The sequence below is a fragment of the Panthera tigris genome, chromosome A3 (genome assembly GCF_018350195.1).
Source record: "Panthera tigris isolate Pti1 chromosome A3, P.tigris_Pti1_mat1.1, whole genome shotgun sequence".
Taxonomy (NCBI): domain Eukaryota; kingdom Metazoa; phylum Chordata; class Mammalia; order Carnivora; family Felidae; genus Panthera; species Panthera tigris.
The window spans coordinates 57,442,908-57,464,195 of NC_056662.1; the positions used below are offsets into that span (position 1 = coordinate 57,442,908).

The following is a 21,288-nucleotide window of genomic DNA, read 5'->3' on the forward strand; positions in this document are numbered from 1 at the left end:
TTTAGAAAGAAGCTGAAGCTTCTGGTTTGCAAATCCATTTTCCTCTCTCACATCCACCTTTGGCTCACCTTTAACTCCTCATGAGCACCCTTTTCCCCCTTCTAGCACCTTCTCACCTCTTACCTGGTTGCCACAACCCATTGAATATGTTGACTAGCACGCCTTGCTGCTTTATTTTCCCAAGGAGCAGAGAGTTAGTTGAAGAATAGAAAAGCCTTATAAAGACTAAATCTGAGTAACTTAAAAAATAATCTCAGCATCTATGAAAAAAAAAATAAAACTGTAGGAGTAGTGTTTTAACCCAGAAAACCCAAATCAAATTGAATAGGTAGCCAGAAACTTTACTTCCTCATAAAACTAGCCTTGTGTGTCTCTAACTTTCCTTTCACGCTTGGTCCCTGTTCTCCTCATCATATTTAAGAGGAAATCAAATTCAACCTTATTTCATATTCATACTGTTGTAAGTTTTTTCAGATCTTTCAGGATTGCAGAGATAGGTATTTTTTTTTAATCTTCAGGACTTTAATTGGCTGTTCATGATTTTATTGAAGCAATTATCCTTAATAATTGTCTCCTGCTCATCCTAATCTAATCAATGCAAGTTAGAAGCTTTGGATTATAGTACTCTTTCTCTTTTTTCAGAAATTCAAAATGAAACAAAGCATGAAAGCATGAAAGCATTACTCCTATTCCAAAGTTCAAAAAAAGTCCTTGTTTGGCAGAGTTAACGGAGATACTTTGAGACCTGAGCAATGGGACATACGTTCAGCTGGAAGAAGAAATAATCTTGAGCTGAAAAATTAGATTTTTATATTCTCTTTCTGTCTCTGTTTCTTTCTCTCTCGTACACACATACATACATGCACACGCGCGCGCGCACACACACACACACACACTCCTTCTCCAAAGGAAACAATGAAAAATATTTAGTCAATGACTTCTATAAAATACATTTAGATTTCTCCATGGTCATGTGTCCCCTGCCAGACTTGAGCAGTTTAAGCAAAAGGATGAGCAACTGGGTAGCTAGAAATTGTGAGGTCCCAATAAAAAGCACCTTCAGTGGGTGTGGCAACCAGCCTCCAAGATAGCCCCCAATGATCTCTGCCTCTCTTGTGTAGTGCTTTCCCACACCGTACGAGGCAGCTCTATGTGGCCAACAAGATATGGAATAAGTGAGCACTTGCCACCTCCAAAATTGGGTTAGGGCTTGCTGTTGAATCACTCGTTCTAAGAGAAGCCATGCCATGAACAGCCCACAGAGAGGTAACAACGCCTCCTGCCGACAAGTCACATGAGTGAGTTTGAGGGAAATCTGCCAGGCGCAGTCAAGTCTTCAGCGATGACAACTTCTGGCCAACAAGGTGACCGCAACTTTATGAAAGAACCCAAAGTAGAACCACCCAGCTAAGGCACTCTTGGATTCAGAAAACGTGTGACATAATAAACGTTTCTTGTGCAGGTTACCAAATTTTAGAGTAATTTGTTACACAGCAGTAGGTAACTACTAGTTGATAATAATAGGTCCACAACTGTTTTCCCTGTGGTTCTATCAATGAGGAGGTAATAGGGGTCCTTGCTAGTATGAAATCATTTAGTCTCCATGGGTTTTTGCATTCTATTTCCCTTACAAAAATGCAACCTCTACTCCTACATAATAGGCTTTTTGCTCTCTGTGTTGTCAGAACTTCCTATCTGAGAGATTGTTCCACTCTTTAAAGTCCTCCTCTCCTAGTGTCATCAGATCAACTATCCACACAGGCAATCTATGTCTTCAACAGACCTTTGTCCACTTATCAGAAGCAAATAAACTCATTTTATCATAGAAAGCAACATTTCATTGTGTTGTCCTTAAAATCTAGGATTGGTACCATGTCCGTACTGGTCAGCAGTGGCATCTGAGAGCCCTCGAGGGACAGATCTCTAAGGACAGTGAGATGGCCCACATGTGGTTACCAGGAGCACAGCCAGCAGGCAGTCCAAGTTTCAGTATGAAAGGCAGACGTCAGCAAGGGCAGTGGGTGGGAGCTGGGGCCCGGGTCTTGGGCAGGGGGTCTGTGACTTTGGGCAAACAGGCTTTGTCTTGATCAGAAATGTTCTTACTGTGATGTGATACCTTCCTCTTGTAGTGGCCTTTGTTCCTTGGAATCTCAAGCAAACACAGTGAGCGTGTAAGAGGAAAATCCAATTCTGTATGTCATGTCCTCCATATTTCCCCTGTGTGGTGGCCCTTGTTCTCTGGTGTCTCAGTCACTTCCCTTACCTTTTAATGTTGTCAGAACACAAGAGGAAAGCCAGCTGTAGTCGTATTCTCATTCTTTCCTGTTATCTAAATAAATGTCAACATTTTCCATTATGACCCTAGGTCTCCTAAACCTAGAAATCCAGAAGCAAGCTTCCATCCGGGGCTCATAAAGGGTTACACATGGCCTTTATTTGCTGAAATTCTTGACCCTTGTGAATATTCATAACAGATGGTCTTCTGAGATCAAGTCCAGATACTTTGAAGCATTCCAAGAAAACTTATATTTACTGAGAAAAGAGAATTGAGAAAGGAAAGAAGGGGATTTCAACAGAGACCACATATATACATTTTCAGGAAATCACTTTACTCATCCTCTCAAGGTTGTTTCTTTGCAGGGTCCTGTCCAATTCTCCTGAAATCAACTTCCTTCATCAATTATATGGTTTTTTTTAAAAAAACAAACAATTTATTTGCCAACATAATTCCATAATACATAGCTTGTACTATCTAACAGGTACTATCCTTACATCTGAAGCACAAAACAATGGAATATTGGGGCACCAGAGTCATTTTAAAATCATGTGTTCCTGGCTATATAAGTTATGTTCAGAGAAGAAATTTTGAGTATTTCTGAGTGTTATCCCTAGTACTCACAGATAATAACTTCGCACATGTTCATATATTTCTAAGTCCTACTTCTGATAGTGTGTGTAGAATATAGCTGTGCAAGATACATATAATTATGCATAATATTATATATATACACACACACAAAACCAATAAGACATGAAAGAGACAAAAAGGAAAATAAGGAAAAGAAGTTGTGTTATGTTTTCATAAGAGATAATAAATCATAATAACATAACAATGTAAAACACAATAAAAATCACAATGAATTCTTTTGGACTTTGACAAAATAATTCTAACATTAAATTGGAGAATAAATAAAAATAGCAAAACTAGCTTTTTATGAAGTTCTCATGTGTTCTAGGCATTGGCTCCAGCCACCAAACTAGCATCACCATACTAAACTTAGAAACTAGGGCCTGTTGGTACCACCACTTTCTAGATAAGGAAACTGGGCCATGAAGAAGTGAATAAATTTGCTGGGTCCCCTGTCAATCAGCTGGGGAGGTGGGATTTGGACTCAATTACCGGGAAAGCAAAGTTTACACTACATCCAATATCTGCACTGCTTCTCAGCTTTCCAGGAATACTTGAGAAAATGAGTAACATTTTCCAGGAAAATGTTAAAAAATAATAGAAGGTTAAGAGAATGGGTGTTGGTCCTTCCAGATGTTCTCTCCTGGGCCTACCATTGTTCAATAAAGTTGACGTAATTAAAATAATGTGGAATGGCCACAGGAGGAGACAAATTGCTTAATGGAACAGAGTAAAAAGTCTAGAAGCAGATCTCAACATGCAGAAGAATTTATCACAAGACGGCAAAACAACATATCAATTCTCGGGGCAAGAATAGGCTTTAAATAAATAGCGTTAAGAACATTTTAGATTTATCTTAGCATTGTAAATGTTTTAATGTAAGCATTGTAAAATATATTATGATGAGAAAAATAAAGTTCAGTTGATGAAAAAATTAAGTTCCAAGTGAATTAAAGGTTTAAAAGTTAAGAAAACTTAAGCTGTGAACAAACAGAGTAAAATATTACCTTGGTTATGAGGTGCAAGTAATATTTGACTTTCTAAAGCACAATAATAAAGACAGAAACCAAAATTGCAAAGGTCAAATCAATTTCATTACAGCTGAATATACTATAAATAGCAAGCCTGGGGAAATATTTGAAATTTATATATTCATATATAGCTTATAGAGTTTATATATAGACACACACACATATACTTTCTATACAAATATATTTTATAAATCAATAACAGAACGCATAACTTTAGATTTTAAATTGTCAAAGGACAGGGGCGCCTGGGTGGCTCAGTCAGTTAAGCGTCTGGCTTCGGCTCAGGTCATGATCTCGTGGTCCATGAGTTCGAGCCCCACATCGGGCTCTGTGCTGACAGCTCGGAGCCTGAAGCCTGTTTCAGATTCTGTGTCTCCCTCTCTCTGACCCTCCCCCGTTCATGCTCTGTCTCTCTCTGTCTCAAAAAACTAAATAAACGTTAAAAAAAAATAAAAATAAAAATAAAAAAACAAACTATGTGTTACTTTGATACAAAAATTAAAAAAAAAAAATAGTCAAAGGACATAAATAGGCAATACACAAAAGAGATTATAGAACTTTTCAATAAGCTAATTACAAATACTATGCCTCAAAACTAACCAGGAAATATACATTAAAATCCATAAAAGTACCTTTTCTACTTATCGAATTTGTAAAAAGCTTTACAAAACTACAATATCTGATACTGGCAAAAAGTGCAGCAAGATGATGGATATACAAACTGGTACAACCTTTCTAGAGGGTAAGTTGGACACTGGAATAAAACTCCTCTTTAACTTGGTTATTTGTTTTCTGTTAATATATTTGAAGAAATCATGGATGTTCAAAAATATTGAGCTTTTCACTGGCCATGTTGTGGATAAGAGTGGGGAAATAACCATGCACCCTAATTGACTGAATAATCTATGCTACTCATACCTAATAAAATACTTTGCAGTCATCAAAAATCCTATAGACTAATGACGCTTAAAGAAACACAGTATGTTTGTGACATATTTTAAGTGTTTCAAGAACAGGTCTTGTGATTTTCGCTCCCACTCAAGATGAAGTAACAGTGACTGGATTTACTCTCCTTCCTAAAACAACTAAAAGTTGGACAAAATGTATGAACTGACAGCTTTTAAGATACTGACATGAGAGATGAGAGGCAAAGGAGATCAGCCCACGGCCCCTGGGGTTGATTGCCTGCACACTTTCTGGGCTGTAGCACGGGACTGGGAAAGAGAAGGAGCCCAGCAATTCCGCTGAGTTGAGGTGTCAGAGCTGGAGGGTCTGGAAAGGCCAAGGTCAAGAGTTCAGGGAGTACTGCGTAGAGAGACCTGCAGAGGGGCCCCACAATTACTCAGCGTGATACTGAACAGCTCATGCTTATGAGGAAATTATCTGAAGCCAAGGAAAGTAACTCCCAAAATGACGACAGAGAATGGTCATCACAGGTCACATAGAGCCAGGAATAGTACCTATTCCCAGTGCATGATATAATTCCTGATATAATGAAATGGAAAATGATATAATTCATAAGTCATCAAACTCAGCCTATTTAGAAAGATTTCATCTCATCAGTAATGTAAATTAACCTTAGCCTAACTACTGCCCTGGTTACACGCGAGGAAACTTAAAAGGAAGACCCAGGAGGATCAAACTATTTCCGTGCAACTTAACAGTGATCCAGAGCATAACCGAAGAACAGCTATAGGAACACAAAAATACATAATACCCAGCAAGTTAAAATTAATTTTTTCTGACATCGAATCAAAAAGTATCAAGACATGAAGGAGCTGAAAAATACTACCCTTAAGAAAAAGAAAAGACAATCAATTAAAACTGACCCAGAACTGACACAAGACGGTAGAATCAGTAAAAAAAGTCATGAAAGCAGCCAATATATTTGAATTTCCCATGTTGCAGAAAACGACATGAATGATTGTGTTAAGTGGATGGTAGGTTGAAAAACAAAAACAAACCCAGGGGCGCCTGGTTGGCTCAGTTGGTTAAGCATCCTACTTCAGCTTGGATCATTCATTCATGGGTTTGAGCCCCCCTTCAGGCTGTGTGCTGACACCTCAGAGCCTGGAGCCTGCTTCAGATTCTGTGTCTCCTTCTCCCTCTGCTCTTTTCCCCCTCCCGTTCTGCCTCTTTCTTTCTTTCTCTCTCTCTGTCTCTCAAACACAGATAAACATTAAAAAAATCTTTTTGTAAAAAACCCAGATAACTCTTGCAGGTAAAAACGAAAATATTTTGGAAAAAAAAATATATGGGAATAAATGGGAATAAAAAAAAATGTATGGGAATAAAGGTTATACAAAAGGAAACACAGAAAAAGATTATACAAAATGAAACACAGAAAAAGGACCGGAAAAAATAGAACATCAATGAGTTGTGGAAAAATGTCAACTCATGTAATGTAAGTGTAATTTGAGTCTCTGAAGGAAAGCAGCTAGAAAGGGGACGGGAAGAAAAAAGTTATTTGAAGAAGTAATGGCCCCAAATTTCCAAATTTGATGAAAATTACAAAAACCCTAAGTCCAAGAAGCTCAGTGAAACTCAAACATTCAAAACAAATAAAACTACCCCAAGGCACAACAGAATCAGATCACTCAAAATCAGAGATAAAGAGAAACGCTTAAAAGTGTGGGGGGAGGGACCAAACCATGTTACTATAGAGCAAGAAAGATAAAGATTATACCAGATTTCCTGCAGGAAAGAAAATAGGAGATCAAGGTCTTCGCAGTACAATAAGAAAAAGTCACTTTAGAATCCTTGACCCAATGAAAACACTGTTCAAAAAAACAGTACGATGAGACATTTCCGTGGAAAGTCCTTCACAGAGAGAAATGATGCCAGATGTAAAGCTGAATCTACACACAGTAATGCAGAGCACCAGAAAAGTGAACTGTGTGGAGGAAATACGAAGATTTTTATTCCATACTATTGAAATCACCTAAAAGATAATGTACTGTCTAAAGAAAAAAAAAATCACCAGGTAATGTGAGGTTTATAATATGGGCAGAAGTGAAACATATGAAAACAATAGCACAAAAGCCAGGAGAGGAGAAATGGAAGGAAGTATACTGCTGGGAAGCTCTCCTCCTGTAAGTGAAGTGGTAACATATTCCCCGAAGGTAGACTGCTATTTAAAGGGGTGGAATACAAACCCTCAAGACACCACTAAAATAACAACAGAGTAACAGTGAAGAGCTTAAAAAGGAGGAAAATTGCTCTCATTAAAAAACATGCAATTAATCCAAGTCAGAAAATGGAGAAAAGAGAAACAAAAAACAGTCGGCTCAAATACAAAACAAATAGCAAGATGAGCGCCTTCAACCAGACCATCCCAGTAACCACATTACATGAAAATGGTCTTGAACACACCAACTATCAGATGGGATTCGAAAAGGAAAGTCCAGCAAAAAACTACCTATATGAATCCAACTTTAAATACTTTAAATACAATACAAACCGGCTTAACATAAAAGGAAGGAAAAAGATGCACCGTACTATACCATATCAATGCCAATGAAAACATAGCTGGTGTGGCTATCTTAATATCAGACAAAGTAGATTTCAGAGCAAAAAAATATCATCAGGAATAAAGAAGGTCACTTCATAACAATAAAAGAGTCGATTTGTCAAGAAAGTATAGCAACAAACCTAGATATTCGTGCTTTTAAGGATGGAGCTTCAAAATACATGAAAGTAAAAATGATAAAGCTGCAAGGAGAAATAGAGAAATCCTGAATTGGAGTCAGAGATTTCAATATCCCGATCTCAGTAATTGACAGAATTAATAGAGTATCAGTGAGGTACAGAAACTTTGAAAAACACTGTCAACCAATTCGATCTAATTGACACCTATAGAACTCTCCAGCCAACAGCAGCAACATATTTATTCTTCTCAAAGGCACAGGGATAATTTACTATGATAGACCATGTGTTGGCCCTCAAACAAGTCTCAATAAATCTGAAAGGTTTTGAGGCACACACAGAAAATACATTATCTGACAACAGTAGAATAGAATCAGAAATCAACAACAGAAAGTTATCTAGAAAATCCTCAAATATTTGGAAGCTAAATAACACACTTCTAAATAACCCGCGGGTCAAAGAAATTGAAAGGAAAATTCAAAAGTATTTTGACTGAATGGAAGCAAAAACGTAACATATCAAAATTTGGGAAACAGTTCAGTGGTACTTACAGGAAACTTTACAGCACTAAATCAGAAAAGAATAAAATCCACCAATCAATAGTCTTGGCTACTACTCAAAGAGACTAGAAAAAGAAGAGCAAAGGAAGACAAAGTAAGCATATGGAAAGAAACAATAGAAATCAATGTGGAAAACAAGGAAATAAAACACAGAAAAACAAGAGAGAAAAATCAATGAAACCAAAAGCTGGTTTGTTGAGAAAATGAATAAAGTTCATACATCTCTAGCCACATTGACTGGGGGGAAAAAAAGAAAAAAAGAAGACACGAATACCAATATCAGGAATGCAAGTTTCCACAGGTATTAGGAAGACAGTATGAACAATGAAAATAATAAATCAAATTTTTAATAAAATATTTTTTATGAACAATAAGAAATGGCATATTGATACATGCAACAACATGGATGAATTTAAGAATAATTGTGCGGAATGAAAGAAGCTGGATGAAGCTAGATGCTGCCTGGTTCCATTATATAAAATTCTAGAAAATGCAAGCTAATTTACAGGGACAGAAAGATCGGTGGATACCTGGGGATGGGGTGGGAGGAGTAGTAGAGAGTGATTTCAAAGGATGTGTGGAAACTTCTGGGTGTAGTAATATGTTAATTATTCTGATTGTGGTGATGGTTTCAGAGGTTTATCCATGCGTCAAAACTTATCAGATTGTACAATTTCAATATGTGTAATTAATTAGATGTTGATTGTATCTCAGTAAAGTTGTGAAAAATAGGTTTCAAGTGGAATATAGGTTAATAATTTTTAATAACACATACACTGGCAAGTCCATATGTGCACACATGCACACAAACATGTGTATACATGCACACACACACACGCAGAAAGTGCTGTTTGAGACAATAACTCGAAACTCTTAGCAATTATTATCTGCATGAGTTGGAGTGTAAACGACTTGTGTTTTCTTCTTTCTCCCATTGGATTTCTACTTTCCAACAGTGAAATGTGTTATTTGTGAACATGTATTATAACAAATATGTTTCTGACTTTAACTTGTGAAATTTTATTTATTTTTTTAAATGTTTATTTATTTATGTTGAGAGAGAGAGAGAGTGTGTGTGTGTGAGTAGGGGAAGGGCAGAGAGAGAGAGAGACAGAGAGAGGGAGAGAGAATCTCAAGAAGGTTCCACATTGTCAGCCCAGAGCCCAATGTGGGACTCAAACCCACGAACCGTGAGATCATGACCCGAGCTGAAATCAAGAGTCAGATGCTTAACCGACTGAGCCACCCAGGTGCCCCATTACTTGTGAATTTCTAAATTACATTTCTATACATTATGTCTACATGATAGTGATGATGAACACTTTGGTCTCCACTCTAGGAAAATACACCTCTATTCCTGCAAAAGCAGACCCTAGAACAGATACGAATCCAAAAGTTTGTGCTGTTCCAAAGTCAAGGATATAACCATGGGTCAAGTGTGATTCAAGACCAAATACCCTAAAGCAAAAGATAACACTAAGATATCCCTGTTTATAGCAGGAGCGTTCCTGTTTCCTGCACACACACACACACACACACACACACACACACACACACTTTTATGATATTCTCAATGAAGGGACATTGGCAAGTTTCTGAATTTTGGCTCTGAGAGGTGGAAGGTCCACAGAAGATGTCCCAGATAAACATAAAAGGATATGCAACCCTTCTAAGTCCAGGCAAAATGACATCTAAGCTAATTTAGACAACAAATCCCCTTATTGTAAAGGCTCAAGGAAAGGAAATTATGGCATGATGTATGCCTCAGTAATGGCATGTGAAGTTTATTGTCTCTGTGGCAAATTCTTCCTCCAGTAACCTTCTGTAGTCATTTAAAACCAGTTTACAAACTCTGTTCTCTAGTCTCCTCAATGTAATTTAAACCTGATTGCCAGTGGTCAACCACCTCCATTCCAGAATGTCCAAGCCCACGTTGGCCAGGACCGACAATGAACATGGATCCCAGCTATTCAGTCAGTGCTAAAGTGACCCAGGGGACAATATGCAAATAGAACAAATGTTTCCCATACACCTTCTACTGATTTACTGGAGAAACTTCTATTATGCATGCTCCATATTCCTGGTCATTGTTAGGTAATAAGACGAAATAACTGGCATTTCCTATCTTCACAGAGACATATCTAGACTAGTGACCATGATAAAATGCACAAGAAAGTATCAATGAAAAGATAGACCTATCATCACATAAACATTTAAAATTTTATATGTCCATATAACCCTAGGAATAGTGATATCTCCCAAAATCTGAGGCTTTCTGGAATGAAAATGTTAACTCTTTCTTATCTACAGTTTAAATAAATACATTAAACAAATTAAAAGGCAAATGAAAACTGGAAGAAAGAAAGGTTCATCTTATATGTCAGTCTTTACTATCCTTGATTCATTAAGAGACCATACCAGTCACTAAGAAAAATGATTTCAAAAAAATTAATCAACTCAACAATTTACAAAGGAAAAATGCGAATGGCCAATAAGTACGTATAAAGGTTTTGGGCCATCAGATGAAAAAGACATTTAAAACAAATACTGTATGTTTTAACTACCCATGAAATAACAGAAAATATATATTTTGGTCTCTGTCCCTGGTTCCCAGCACAGAGCTCCTGAAATCCTTATAACTTCCTAAGTGAAAAGAACACTAGAAGCATTGTTCTATTGAACGTGGGTTCCTGGATGGGGACTGGTCACCAGGAAGATCAAGCCATGATTAGAAGCTTGGATTCTTCAGCCCCACTCTCTCCCTATCCTTCAGATAGGAGAGGCTGGATGGAAATGGAGCCTCCACAAAATCCCAATAATAGGCAGTTCAGATGGCTTCCAGGTTGGTGAACACATGGAGATTCAGGGACAGTGGCACACTCAGAGAGCATGGAAGCTCCTAGCCCTTTCCCCATACTTCCCCCTACATGTCACTTTCCAACTAGCTGTCCCTGTGTTATATCCTTGTGTAACGAACAGGTAATCTAGTAAGTAAAATGCTATTCTGAGTTCTGTGAGCCACTCTAGCAAATTAATCAAACCCAGGAAGGGGATCGTTGGAGCTTCTGGTCTATAGCCAACTGGTCAGAGGCACGAACGACATCTGGATTTGCAAGTGGTGGTGGGTGGGGGTAGGGAGGCAGTCTTGTGGGACTGAGCCTTTGACCTGTGGGATCTGATGCTATCAGAGAATTGTTTGTTGGTGTGGGGAACACTCCTGCCCACGACACACACACACACACACACACACACACACACACACACACTGGAATTTGGTGTGGGATCCTGATTAGTACCAGAACATTTTACTACCAAATTGGTAAAGATCAGAAAAAATCTTAATGTTCAGCCTAGGAGTAAAGGAGCTAACTTTCCAGGACTCATAGCTGGTTGGAGGGCCAAATCAGAGAGCAAGTCTTGTGTTTCTTTCACCAAAGCCCCCGTCAGCCAAGAGACATTAGGTAAAAGAGCTTCTGAGTTTCTCAACAGCTGCCTCTTACACTTAACAATTCAAGGCCAACTGTAAAAATGAAACAAGAGATTTTGAACACTGTTTCATAAAAGCTCCCAAAAAGACAACATTGCACTTTTAGAACACAGCTAAAGTATTATCAGATAACCTTCCTGGTAAGATGGATTGTTATCAATTGGCATGTGCTCAAAATACTCAGTAGAAGTCAAAGTTGAGAACATGGAGAAGAAATCTTGAACAAAATACAAGTTAGAGAATATCTACACCCAACTCACTTTTACAATGAAGCCCAGTGATGTGATAGGATGTGTCCAAGGCCATATAGCTAATTTGTGACCAAAGGCAGACCCAACAACGCCACTGAGTCAGAGCTCTTCACACAAATAGTTGACACGTGTCTTTTGAGCTTCCCTTTCTCTCCGGGACCACTGCTCCACCCAGGAACCTCCTGTCTAATATGGAGGAAGTCACTTAAATTCTAATATAAGTCACAGACGCCTCATCTGTAAAAGGGGGATAGTTCCAAGTCGTTGAATGGTATAAAAAAGATAATATGCAAAAAAAAAAAACCTAGCATAGTGTCTGGCAATAGTAGAAATTTAACTGTTAGTTTCCTTTCCATCCCTAAGACATTATTCCCAAATGACTGTAGACTAAGCATTTTAGAGCACAGATTATACTAGTTAAGCTAGCAATTACATGTACATTGGAGCGATAAGAAAAATGGGGGAGAACTGAACACACAGTTAATGGTGGAAATCCATATGGAGAGGCTATTTTTTAGGAAGAAATCACTTCTTGGTTTCACATGGATAGCATACTTTGCCTAAATATAGGATAATTCCTCTTTCTACAAGCAAAGCCTTCATGCTGGTGCTTAAGCAGTAGCAGAATAAAATCTTAAACCAATTATCTCCACAGAAAAACATGTTATATTATCTACAAAATAAATACCAAGGTTCTTGGCTAACTTCTGTATGATAAGCACTGGTATCCATATCACAAGTTGAGCAGAAACAGTATATATTCTCCTTTAGATGAGCTACCGTGTAGAATCAGTGGGAAATCAGTTCCCTCCAAGTGGATGAGAACCACACCCTGGGGAATGATGGAAGAGCCAGCTGTATGGAATCCAGGATTCTGAACTACTTTCTGAAGCATACCCATCTGCCAGCCCCAGAGCTCCTGGCTACCCGTACACTGTTATGTGAGAGAGGAATAAATGTGTGTCTTGTTTGAGCCACTCTATTTGGGTTCTCTCTTTTTTCCATCCTGACTAATGCAAAAGGTATCGTGTACACAGAGCGACTAAGCTATGTGGATCATGACTAACAATACGAAGTACAGCTTGCCTTCGAGTGTTTGCAGTCCCTTCCCCAAGAGTAAAGCTAAGGACAGAGATAGAGGCCATGATTGTAACAGGGAATTAAAGCTTCTTTAAGGTCTCTAATTTTCTATTACAACTTCTGTTCAGTCCATTCCTTTTGCAGCCAGCTGTATGAACACTTTGCTATTCACCAGAAGCTCTGCTAGGCGACTTTACAGATTATCTCACTTAATCCTCACCACAAAACCCTGAATGTCCTTTGGCTTGTAACACTCCAGACATCACTCTGCAAGGGAGACTGCTTGCCTCATTTTGCTTGCTCTGGGCGCCAGCATGGTGACTCTAAGATGTGAATGCCATTATAGCAGTACTAAATATCACTATGTAGCCAACACGGCTTCTCTAACTAGGGACACTAAGTCGATTTCAAACAGATTCGTTAGCAAGACCTGAACACACACGCTGAAATGAGTAGCGTGTGCAATTTATACTTTGCCTATTTTTATACAATTTGTCAATACAATGCCCTTGGAATTGTGATCACATATTGAGGTACATCCATGAGGTACCCATAAATAACTGGGTCACTTTTTAACAATCGTTAAAAGGCTTGAGGCACTAGAAATACAAGACCCACATTTGGCTCATTGGTATTTAGACCAGGGAGGAACATACACACATATTTGTGTAATGAAAACCATGACCACAGTATAATTTTTGTGTGTTAAGGAATCTGCATGCTTGAAATTATGTATTTGTAATCCTGAGAAATTAACCTATTGGAATGACAGACCTATAACTCTATTTCAAAAGGCACAATTGAGGGGCACCTGGCTGGCTCAGTCAGCAGAGCACACAGTTCTTGATTTGGGGATCCTGAGTTTAAGCCCCATGTTAGGTATAGACCTTACTTGGGGGGAAAAAAAGGTATAATTGAGCAATTGATTTAGACTTGCAATTTTCAGTGGAATTCTTACTAAGCTTACTTATACATAACATTTAATTTTATATATAGCATTGGAAGCTCTGAACTTAAATATATAAGAATTAATTAATATAAGAATTAAATACTCAAAGTACTTAAGAAAGATTACTAAATATGTTCAATTTATAAATGCAGTTTTAAAATATTTGAAGATCTTTAGTTTACTAAATTTGTAAATGGAGTAACCTGGTGTTAAAGTTTGCTAAAATGTGCTAGACTTATAAATGGCATAAGATGATTTTAAAGGTGAACTCTACCCAAAATAAAGCCGATTTTTAAAATTTCTAACTTTGACAAATAGAAGATTAGTTTTGAAACCCAAAACAAATTCTGACTTGTCTTCTGTGCCCAAAAAAATTGCCCTTGGGGCGCCTGGGTGGCTCAGTCGGTTAGGCGGCCGACTTCGGCTCAGGTCATGATCTCGCGGTCCGTGAGTTCGAGCCCCGCATCGGGCTCTGTGTTGACAGCTCAGAGCCTGGAGCCTGTTTCAGATTCTGTGTCTCCCTCTCTCTCTGCTCCTCCCCTGTTCATGCTCTGTCTCTCTCTGTCTCAAAAATAAATAAACGTTAAAATTTTTTTTTTAATTGCCCTTAAAGGCACTTTAAAAAGCTCATCTGACCGAGTTTAAAGGACACACTTGGCATCACTAAGGATACAGAGATAGACTTAAGTCACAAGTATTTACCAGTGGGGTTGCTCTGCTGGTTCTGACAGCTCAGTGATGTCCCTTTGTTCCTTCTTTTTTTTTTTTTAAGTTTATTTATTTTTGACAGAGAGAGAGAGAGAGAGAGAAAGAGACAGAGCATGAGTGGGGGAAGGGCAGAGAGGGGGAGACACAGAATCTGAAGCAGGCTCTAGACTCTGAGCTGTCAGCACAGAGCCCAATGCGGGGCTCGAATTCACAGAATGGCAGATCATGACCTGAGCTGAAGTCAGACGCTCACTGGACTGAGCCACCCAGGCGCCCCTGGTCCTTCTTAACTATAGAGAACAAACTGATAGTGACCAGACAGACGGAAGGTGGGTGGGGGGATGGGTGAAATAGATGATGGGGGTTAAGGAGTGCACTTGTGATGAACAACGGGTGCTGTAAGTATTGAATCACTAAATTGTACACCTGAAACTAATATTAGACTGTTTGCTGACTGGAATTTAAATTAACTAACTAACTAACTAAATAAAGCGTTGCTACTGGTCCCATTGATGAATCTTTCACTGTTGATCCTGGGGGATGTTTGCAGGCACCATATTTCTGAGTGGATGCTATTTATGTTCAGACTGCAGGGATCTGCTTTTTTTTTTTTTTTAATTTTTTTTTCAACATTTTTTTTTAATTTATTTTTGGGACAGAGAGAGACAGAGCATGAACGGGGGAGGGTCAGAGAGAGAGGGAGACACAGAATCGGAAACAGGCTCCAGGCTCCGAGCCATCAGCCCAGAGCCTGACGCGGGGCTCGAACTCACGGACCGCGAGATCGTGACCTGGCTGAAGTCGGACGCTTAACCGACTGCGCCACCCAGGCGCCCCCTGCAGGGATCTGCTTTGATGATGGCTTCTCCAAGAGTCACCACAAAGAGAGTTTCGAAAGCTCTTTTGACAAGAAGAACCTCTTGCTGATGGCATCGATCACAGCCACAAATGTGCAGCACATAACATTCCCTATGCCACACTCTCCATGGAACTAGTTCCCCTAAGAAGTGGTTAAACCTTCAGTCACCCGACTTAGAAATCCTGCACCGGCCCCTGGGCCGGTTATACTTCCTCACCCCAACCCTCTTTCCTGAACACTCCTCTTTCCTGGCTCCCTTCCTTTTTCTCTTGCCTCTTCCCACATTCCTTTCTCTGAGCTTTTATTCCTCTCTTCCCCCCCCCCCCCCCCCCCCCCCCGCCCAACATCTTTAGTGCCCCTTCTCTCCACTCCCAGACTTGCCAGGTGTACTTCTTGGCCTCTCTTATTCAAGTTCAAGTCTCACCCTCTTTGATGATAAAAACTACTGTTACTGTTCTCCATCGAGATACATTTCCTCATACAAAACAAAAATGCTCTTTCTCAACATGAAACCAGATGGCTGCAACAATTTAGCTGGATATTTACAAACACTGGGAACATGATCTATCGTGGAGCAGAAGATATCTGATGGGTCAAGTGGTAAATCACGCCAAGGGAGAACAGTTCTGAAGAAGGCTTTGCACAGTCAGCTATGATGTCGGGGGCCACTATGAAGTACCAGAAAGATTTGGTGCTAGATTGAGAGACATGTGTTTGGGTTATAGCTCTACCACTTAGAGCAAAGCAGGCTTTCTGAACTTAAATCTAGGAAATAAAGATAATGATGGTAACGAATAGAACTGGGGGATTTAGTGAGAAGGACACTGTACAAAATTAAAGAGTTATACAATCATAAGGTGTGGTTCCTATCTCATTGATCTATTTCTGGCCCGGATGCTCATTAAAAGACTTGTTAATCCACAAGGGATGTTGTTTTTGTTGTTGTTGTTTTTAAATGAATGTGTGTTTATCGTTATAAACTCTTAATAGTCAAGAGAACATTTACTCATTCATCATTTATATATTCACCATTCTTTATGAGGGCATGTTTCTTTATAGTCCCCTGCAATATGATGTGATTTCAGATGACCTGGGAAGACATCCCTCCACCAGTACTAATATGTCATTTTTTTTTTTTTTTTAGTTAAGTGTGTATTGCTGCTGCAATGTAACTGTATCCTGACATACAGGAGGCTGACACAATTATCTCCTATCAGTCATTCACATTTGAGTATGAATCAGTACATATTCATTTTCCTGCTTGACACCTAGGTGAGAGGGGTTTTAGTTAGAATGTATTCCTAGAGCAGTATTTTTCAATTGTGATTCCCAGACATAATTAATCAGAGTTGCCTGGGACTATCTGTAAATAAGAGATTCCTGGAAAACTTCCGTTTCACAACCATGCCTCAAGCCTGCCCCATGCTTCTATTTCCAGGGTGAAAACAGTCCTGTCAGAAACAAATAGAAACCATAACCCAAAGAGGTTTAAGACTCTCCAGCTGAAATGTGAATTTGGAAAAAAAAAAAAAAAAAAAAAAAAGAGCTCTGAGGCCAAACCAACTTCTTCTCTTCAGAAATTCTCAGTCTTTCCACCCAATGTTGCTTAATTGAGAAGCACAGTCATTTCCCCCCCTGGAGTGATGGTTACATGGGGTTTGGGCTTTCTGGAGGCTATAGACATAATAGACTTCTAGTTCTGGTGAGTGTCAGCTGGCATAGAACCTGTATCCTAGACCCTCCAAGAGAGTTCTCTGAGTGAAGCTAAATCACAAGACGCTGGAGGTTCTTTCCCTGACTCTGGACCCAAAGGTTCCCTGTGCCCCCAACAGGCCTTCAGAAGCTGTTCGGCACACAGGCCAGGGGACAGACTGGGTTTCAGGAACAGGTTTCAGAATCACCCTTTTGTTAATGATGCCCACCTGGGCCGCTTGACAGGACTTTCACAGGGTGGTTCCAGTCTGGACCCCCTGACACTAAGGGTGAGTGCTGAGCCCCGCTGTTGCTGACCCACTTCTCATGCTTCCATTTCTGTGGCTTTACTTCCCACCCGCCGGTTCCTACACTTTGAACAAAGTTCACCTCTACTCTGCCTCAGTCACACTTAGGCGGAGACATGCCTGGGAGCCCATCTGTAATTGATCGTCCTTGGACTTAAAAGTTGGTCTTAGAAATTTCTCGGCTGGCCACCCGCTTCCAGCTTGCCACATGTCTTACTCTTCCTAAAGCTATTCTTTGTCCTGACCTTGGCCATCCTCTTCCTCAGCCCGTTCCTGTTCACACAGGCCATTTGTCACCCCTCCTTCCTTCCTACCCTGCCCCACACTTGCTTCTTAATTCTGTCATTCACCTTGCACGGTCTCCCTATCAGATTCCCTCCTGTGCCCATGCCACCCAGCTCTCAGCTTCAAGAACATACCCCACCTCCTTGGTCTCTGCAGACCAGCTTGTCTCCCCGTTGACTGTGATAACACAGATGTATATTTCACTGCACTTTTCTTCAACTCAAACTCCCTCTATCTTTTTCCATTTTTTCCCTTCAAATGGGATACAAGTGTTTCCCAGTCTTCCCTGCTCTCAGAAAAGCTGGAATGAAGAAGAATGTTCCTCAGCCATGCCACTCCCTGATCTACCCGAAGCTTGCGTTCTCAACCCCATCAAAAAAATAACGCCTACATTCATTGTTCCCGATTTTTCAAGACCCCACTCGCTGTTTACGGTTACCCCCACCTGCTCGTCTCTTAAAATTGTTCTCCTCGAAGGTTGCAACACCCTAAATACAAAATCCAGTGGGCTCTTCTCAGTCTGCATTCTCCTGAATCCGTCTTTAAAGCATCATCCTTTGGAGCACCCCTTCCATGCTAGGCACTAACTTCTTCCCACGTGGCGATTATGTGGCAAACACTGTGCCATACATTTACATTCTCTTGTACTTGAATCTTCATGATGATCCAGAGAAGAAGCTATCATTTCCCTATTTTATAAGAGAGGAAACAGGCTTGGAGAGATGAGGTAACTTGCCTAAACATACACCTCTATCTATAGAACTCCAGTGCCATGCTTTGAACCATCAGACAAGGGCACCCCAAGTCAAGTTGCTGCTTTGTCCTGGCTCTCCTCCCCTGCTGCCTCACTGACTCCTCCTTCTAGCTGCCCCCCTCTCCCTGCCCCCAAGTCCAGAAGGTTTCTGTTTTTATAATGGTTCTCTGGCCCCCTGACTCAACACATTGGAACTCTCCCCCTTGTCCTTCATGTTCAACCAGGTGCCAAACCTTATTGATTCTAACAACACGGAATCTTTCTCATAAGACCTCTTACCTTCTGCTGCCAGCATCTGTCCAGGCACTCATCACCCATAACCTGCAGCATTTCTGGGGCCTTCGCTCATTTCCTGTGTACCCTCTGCTAAGCTGACTCATTTTTCCAATACGGTCATTCTTTTTTTTTTTTTTTAATGTTTATCTATTTTTAAGAGACAGAACATGAGCAGGGGAGAGTCAGAGATAAAGAGGATGACAGAGGATCTAAAGCAGGCTCTGAGCTGACAGCAGAGAGCCCAAGTGAGGCTCAAATTCATAAACAATGAGAGCATGACCTGAGCCGAAGTCAGGCGCTCAAGAAAGTGAGCCACCCAGGCACCCTTCCAATACATTCATTCTGTGGAACAGCAAAGACAAAAGACAAAAATGAGTGGAGGACCCCCAATCTGAAGTCAACATAAGGTTTACTGGTGTTTAAGATATATTGAAAATAATGTGGGACGCCTGGGTGGCTCAGGCGGTTAAGCGTCTGACTTCGGCTCAAGTCATAATCTCCCAGTCTGTGGATTGGAGCCCTACATCAGGCTTTGTGATGACAGCTCAGAGTCTGGAGCCTCCTTTGGACTCTGTGTCTCCTTCTCTCTTCCCCTCCCCCGCTAGTGCTCTGTCTCTCCCTCCCTCACTCTCAAAAATAAACATTAAAAAAAAGAAAATAATTTAAAAATAAATAGTAGGACACCTTTTTAAAAATTATTTTTGAATTTTAAAAATATTTTTTAATGTTTATTTATTTTTGAGAGAGAGAGAGAGTGTGGGGCTTGAACTTGGGAACAGCGAGATCATGACCTGAGCTGAAGTCAGACACTCAACCGACTGAGCCACCCACATACCCCAGTAGTAGGACATCTTCTAACAAGCCAATCTGGAAATCATATTATCTTGAAAAATGCAATTTTGACTCAAAATTGGCTAGAGCTCAGCTCTCATGCAACTCTGTAAAGTTAGAGGTTACTTTGCAGTAAACTGATCAGTGGGATGAGTTTTTTTTGTTCCCTGTCTGGTATGTAAGATAACACAATGGAAATGGCTTAAGCAATTTGGTATCCACCTTCACAATATTGTCTCAACAGTCCCTTCCCCAACTTCTTATATAAACTCCCGTTTCTCATAACCTTATGAAATTAGTTCCGATGTTCTGCTGTTCCCCCCATTAATTAAAGTTTGACAGATACTATCTACGCATATGAGAATTATGATTTTAACAATTTTGCAATTAGAGAATCATGCCTTCATATATGGAACCTATTTTCAAAAACAATCTCACCACCCAAACTGCCAGCAATAGAATAGAATTGAAGAGTCTGCCCATATATTACAAAGTATGGCATAAACCATGAGAAGCAATGGTATATACTACTCAGGTGTCCCTATTAACTGCTAACAGGTTCATTTAGAATCACATCTTCCCAGGCCCATGCCCAAGTGTTGGATACTTACATAAAAATCTCTCAACTACATTTTTTGAGAAGCCATTCACACATTGTTCTGGAAAATTTCTGAAACGTGCCAAGCTTTATACAAATTCATCTCTAAAAAGCCATTTTCACCTCTTCGTGTACTCTTTCACTGTTGAAACTAAGTGTTTTTATATACAGAATGTTTTCTTGAGTTACAATTTACATACATTCACGGGTGTTAAGTGTTCAGCACTATGATTTTTTTTGACAAATACATAAACCTGAATAGCCGATGCCTTGGTCGAGATATAGAACATTTCTGCTACCCCTCAAAGCTCCCCTACGCCCACCTGTACTAGACACATCTTGCTAAATAGCAAGTTACCCCCAAACTTAGCAATGCAAAGCAACAAGCTTTCTGTTTTATTACCTCACATGATTTCTGAGGGCGAGGAGTCTAGGAGTGACTTAGCTGGGTGGTTCTGGCTCAGCACCTATCATAAAGCTTCAGTCAGTCAGGTGGCCAGGACCACAGTCCCTATGGACTTGACTGGAACTGGAAGATTCATTTCCAAGCTCGCTCAGTTGTTGGCAAGAGGTTTGGTTCCTTACCAATGCTGGCCTCTCCACAGGGATGTTCACGACACGACGCAGAGTCCCAGAGTAGTGGAGAGAATGAGAGAGAGGGAGAAGGAGAAGGAGGAAGAGAGGGAGGGAGGGAGGGAGAGAGAGAAAAAGAGAGAGAGAGAGAGAGAGAGAGAGAGAGAGAGAGAGAGAGAGAGACATTATAAGACTCAAGCTATAACCTTAACTCAGAAGAAGCATTCCACGCCTTCACTTTTGCCTTATTCTTTTGGTCACACAGACCAAACCTGGTACAACACGGGAGGGAACCAAGGGGAGAAATCATGGAGGGCCATTTTAGAGGCTGGTTACCATACCACTTCAGTCAATTACGACTACTCCCAACCCTTTGCCCTCTGATGGAAATCACTGCTCAGGTTTCTTGCATCATAGACTCAACTTGCTCTAGAATTTCATATAAATAAAACAGACATTCCGTACTCTCTTGTGCATGGCTTCTTTTGCTCAC

General features: G+C 40.1%; 1 protein-coding gene across 1 annotated transcript in view; it reads right to left on the reverse strand.

Annotated features, from left to right (window-relative positions):
- IL1RL1 (interleukin 1 receptor like 1) overlaps positions 1–20,792 on the reverse strand; it is a 58,871-nt gene extending 38,079 nt beyond the window's left edge. Inside the window, exon 1 of the mRNA XM_042981088.1 lies at positions 20,626–20,792. The gene's annotated coding sequence lies outside the window, so the exon portion shown is untranslated. The remainder of the gene's footprint in view (positions 1–20,625) is intronic.
- Between the last annotated feature and the right edge of the window lie 496 nt (positions 20,793–21,288).